The sequence below is a fragment of the Cupressus sempervirens genome, chromosome 1, assembly GCF_028749045.1.
Source record: "Cupressus sempervirens isolate cs-2001-9-10 chromosome 1, ASM2874904v1, whole genome shotgun sequence".
Classification (NCBI taxonomy): Eukaryota; Viridiplantae; Streptophyta; class Pinopsida; order Cupressales; family Cupressaceae; genus Cupressus; species Cupressus sempervirens.
Genome location: NC_143118.1, coordinates 634,811,409 through 634,816,710, shown reverse-complemented (window position 1 = coordinate 634,816,710; position 5,302 = coordinate 634,811,409). Strand labels below are relative to the sequence as shown.

The following is a 5,302-nucleotide window of genomic DNA, read 5'->3' as shown; positions in this document are numbered from 1 at the left end:
ATGGCTTGGAAGGTGGTTGTAGCTAGGATGGGGGTTCAAATAGGCCCTTTTATGCCAATTGATAAGTCAAGGTAGGGGTTTGGAGGATGCCACTAAGTTATCATCTACTAAACCCTTTTCCCACGTGTCAATCTATTTCAATCAACTTGGACAAGGAAAAAAATTTTAATATTGAACAAAGGACTTTGGCCCTTGACGAGGATTTTGTGGGTTGTCAATTTAGGGGTTTTCGACCCAGTCTCAAGGGGCTCCATGCTTGGATATCTCTGCACTAGGATCCATATATCATTAACTTTGTTCGGATCTTTCCTCTTGTAAAAGATTTTTTTATTGCCTAATTTGATAATGAAGAGGATAGGAGAACCATTCTGTGTGAGCATTTCTTCACATGGGAAAACTAGCTCCCTCTTATGGTTAAACCTTGGCATAAGGATTTTATCCCTACATCTAAATCCTTTTGTAAAATGTGTATTTCGATACAACTTCCTAACCTCCCTCTTCCTCTTTGGCATAACTATGTTCTTGAGGAAGTAGGTGAGGCTTTTGGTGATTTCTTAATAATGGATTCAGAGTCCTTAGACATAATGCAAGGATTAAACTTTGCAACAATTCTACCTATGCAAGGATTCTTGTTGATATAGATGCTTCTAAAGGCCTTCAGGCAAAGATTAAACTATGCAATCATATTGGCTCTTGTATTCAACCTTTAGATTACGATGGTCTCTCATTGAAATGTAGAAAATGCTTTAAGATCGCACATGTTATGACAAAGTGTGAGGCTAAAATAAACAAATCTGAGAAATCCTCCTCTTGTTGGGTGGGTGCTTTGAAGTGGCATTATATAGTGGTTAAGCATGCTTTTATTACTGAAGTCCCTTCAAATGATATTGTTGATGGGATCAAGACTATGTCCCCTCTCATGTTCAACTGTTGGAGGCTGGTTTGAGTCAATTGTTTGTTACTACTCCTTTGGATGGCTCTATCCCTAGAGCCTTTGTTGATGTCTCTATTCAAAATGTTGGTTCTGTACAGTTTAATAATGGTTTGGCTTCTGTGGAGACTCCTAGGGTGAAGGTTAGAGATGTTGGCCCTATCCAGAATGTTGTGGCAGCTGGATTTGCTTCATCTACTGATCCCATTAGGTTTTGTTTCTAACTTGTCTACAAATTCACTTGCCTAACATTTAGTGTATCATGATTAAAGAGGGATGGATCACTATTAAAGGTAAACATTAAAAGAAATTTCCCTCTCAATCTTTGGACAATGCTCCTAAATTCCCAAAGTTGTGGGTTAAGGGGAAATCTTAACTCTATTTTTCCTATTTTTGTGTTGGTTAGTAGTTGTGCTTTCTTCATGCTTTGTATTCAAGTTTTAAGACACCTTTAAAAACTTGTTTTCTTAAGGAAAAAAACAAAAAACTATATAGTTCTTAAATGTAAATCATGAACATTAATATTATTAATATCTAGTATATATGTTTGTTTTTTATTGTTTTGGTTTATAATTTGTTTATTATTAATTTTCCAATGCAAATTAATGATAATTTGCACAATATTTTTTATCTAACACCAAAAAAAAAGAATTCCAATATAAAGTACAAACAACTTTTATTTTTAAGTTTTAATATTTAGTATATCTATTAATAAATCAAAGATTCCAATATAAAGTATAAACAACTATTATTATTTTAAGTTTCAATGTTTATTAAAAAGTTAATAAACTTAAAAGAGTTTATTAAAAAGTAAAATAAAATCTATATTTTAAATAATTAATATTTAAAATTGAAACCTATAAGGACTACAAGGCCACAAAATTTGTTATGATAATTTTATTTAATTGTTAAAACCTTTCTTCAAGTCATTATTTTTGGTTAACATAAGGTCAATATATTCAAATTACCAAAACCAAAAGCACCTTATACATAGGCAACTTTAATTGAAAGTTACAAGATTTTACCTACAAAGTGCCTAATACAACTTTAAACTATAATTGAAAATTATAGGCTTCTACCTACAATAGAACAGTATTTATTATATTATTGATTTAATTAAAAAATCATATGAACAACAAAAATGTTACACTTATTTTAATATAAGTTACATTAACAATTATAAATATATCTCAAAAAAATTGCTACAACCCCTCTAGAAGTAATTTGATTAAATGTAGATGCATTAGCATTACAAACACATTCATTTTAAATCAATATCCATATTTATTTTAATGAGCTTGTAAACTATACCATTTTATTTTTACATAAATTGACATGCCTGAAAAAAATGCAATCTTATCTTCTTAATGTTATTGAAAACTTTGATTTTATTTCTCTAAACTATATATTAATTTCCCTCAACAATTAAAGAAAAACTTGCAATTTCACCCTAAAAAATCCATTAAATTTTTTTAAAACATGTACTTAAAAAAATCCTCCTCAAAACTCAACCTCTAACTAGACACTAAAAGATGGGTTCCCATATGAGGAATATTCTACTCTTGTAAACGGCTTCCTTAGTGGGGTCGACTGTATATTACTCCATTATTATTTTTATTTTTCCTGGTTTAAGCCATGGATCGATGGGTAATGTTCTTTTCTTTTTTACTTGTTAAAAGTTCATCCACAAAGTATTCCATTATTCTGTGTATTAGGTCATTAGATTGGCATTCTTATTGTAAATTGATATGTAATTTCCATAAAACAATATAGAAAAGGTTTTCATTAATTAAGACATTTTAATTTCCTTACACGAAGGATAAGATTTTTTTGAAAAATTCTAAAACAATATAAAAACAAATCATTTCCCTGGACAATAGAAGCAAAATGCATATAATGCTTCATCAAACAATCAACTTTTACAAGTCGGAACAAATGAAATCAACCGCCTCCCTGGGGCTGCAGTATTTCCCATTCATGAGTCTCTTTGTAGGTCGAGGGCACTTCTGGTATTGCAAACAAAATTAAAAATCTGCAGGCAAACAAATCAATTAAATAATAGATTAAACAGATTTGAAAATTACTCGAGACATGCCTGTCTATCTTGTAAAGCATCTTTCAAAGATTCAAGCTCCAGTATTCGAACCATCTTCCTCTTGATTTTATTATTTCATGAACTTTCACATTCCCATTCTCTAAGAATAAAACAGCAGCATTTCCTCTAAGTAGCCACAGCATGGAAACTCTAATCAAAAGAGAGTTTTGCAAAACAAAACAAAAAATGCAATCATGCATCAACCATAGTCGGATATGATCCCTGATTCATTTTAGAGAAAAAAATCAACATCATCTTTGGTAGTATGCAATCTCCACTTTTTGACAAAGAGATTCATACTCTTCTGAAGGGTGTTCCTCTGTACAAACCATACGAATGCAGCTAAACAGATGTTAACAACATTCCTTTTATGACAATTATAGAAGCAACTACCATGTAATTCTTAATAACAGTCCCTATTCAGTAAGAAGTATGAAATTGAACATTCTGAGTAGCAATTAAGATGTCCAATGGTATAGAAATGATACAAAAACTAAGTATTCATTTTGCCATACATTTATCTGGTTTTTGGAGTAACCTGACATTAACCCTATCTGTCTGAGTATTCAAGGCGGTTGTATCTGATGGAATAAAGCATACCTGCAAATATTACACGGACCAATCATTAAACATGGGTGTTAAAATCCAAACAAGAAGAATCATTAACTATTCAGTGAATACCAACATACTGCTAATGGCTTAAAGAGTTGCATACCGCATTCAATGGCTCCATCAGCTGCTACGTATTCTTTGAGAAATTCCGTGACAGACTTTACTGATGAGGATTCTCCTAACCACCAGAAAGCATGATCTACGAGTAAAGGATTTCAATCGCACATATTCACAAGAATATCTTCCACATCTATGACCTCTCTGTGAGAGAAAAGTATTTCCTTCAAATTATCTACTTCGCAGTGAACGCCAAGCATGTCACTCTGATCAATGATCAAACTTTCTGGTGGTTAGAAAATCCCTCACCCCACCGGTAAGGCAGGTCAAGTCAGTTGGCAAAAGTCTACTAGGGTTTCTTTCGTAAAAGCCTCTGTTAATTGGTCCTGTCCAAGCTCATAACTGTTGAACAGGGCATTCCCTAGCCAAATAAACCTCTCATGATCTGCTGCTGAAAGTGCTTGATATCATCTCCCCACATCAAGTTTACAGCAAAGGTGTGTCTTAAAAAACATAAAGGGTTACAGCTACTTTTCCGGTTCATTCCAAGCAGTAAATTACAGATCTCTTTAAAACATTAGTTAAATATATTTTAAAGCATAATATTTTGAAACTTCTCTCACCATTGAAAATTTCAACTGAAAATTCCACCCAAAAAACCCCACATGTCACCATTTAGGTATGATTTTACACGCAATAAGAACAGAAGTGAAGCGCAATAGCCCAAATGGGCACTTAGAGCCCCCTGAACTAACTATTGATCTACAAAAATAACGTCAAATTAGTACCTGGTTTCGAATTGTGCCCCTCTAATGGAGGAAGGCCGCGAGGAGTGTTGTTCAAATCACTAATCACAACCCCAAGAATGAGATCTGTACTTTCTATTTCTGACTCGAGCTTTTGCAGATCCCTAGCATCCAGCGAAGCTTGAAAAACCCTATATAGCCATAAAATAATTACACATCAATTTAATAATGAAAACCGCTCATTTTTACAAGAAAACTCTTCTTCTTACCCTACAAAATGTGACATTTTCAATGGGGTTTTACCTAAAAATCCTGTGAGATTTTACCTGTGCGATATACATAAAACATCCTTCAAAAATGAAGTTAACCGCTTCATCGGGCCTCTCTCTTTTAGCAGTGCCATGGGGATCTATCTGCTACAAGAAGTTTATGATAAAATTAAAACACAGAGGGACAGATGTTCCTCTGTATCTCTCATTTTAGCGGCGATGATTTGAAGATATTGATTAATGATGGAGACGAAGTGGTGAGATGAAGTCTCAATTTTGAGCGTGCCACGGAGATATTCATTATACAGCTAGGAAATCTAATGGGGGCAATAAAGTGAATGGCATAGAAATTTCGGAGACAAGAATATGTAGAATGAACATAAAATAATATAATGTAAATATAGTTTTTTTTAAATGAAAATCAAAAAATCACAAAATTGAAGATTAAAATAAAGATATAAAATGTAAGATATTAAGGAAAATTGAATATTGCAAAGATGTTTAATAAATTTAAGATTTTATAAGTATTAGTAATTTATACATTGAGAACTAAAAAACATTAATTTTACTTCTACAATATAAAAATTTGATT

General features: G+C 32.5%; 1 long non-coding RNA gene across 4 annotated transcripts; it reads right to left on the bottom strand.

Moving 5' to 3' along the window:
* Window positions 1-2,685: 2,685 nt before the first annotated feature.
* LOC149579528 (uncharacterized) lies at window positions 2,686-5,051 on the bottom strand. 4 transcript variants are annotated; one of them, XR_016365329.1, is made up of 4 exons: window positions 4,768-5,051; window positions 3,742-4,632; window positions 3,565-3,626; window positions 2,686-2,963 (listed from the first exon to the last, which is right to left on the bottom strand). It is a non-coding gene; the product is annotated as an uncharacterized LOC149579528 (long non-coding RNA). The 4 variants fall into 4 exon arrangements; XR_016365325.1 differs by having other exon boundaries at window positions 3,542-3,626; window positions 4,768-5,049; XR_016365323.1 differs by having other exon boundaries at window positions 2,686-3,626; window positions 4,768-5,049.
* Between the last annotated feature and the right edge of the window lie 251 nt (window positions 5,052-5,302).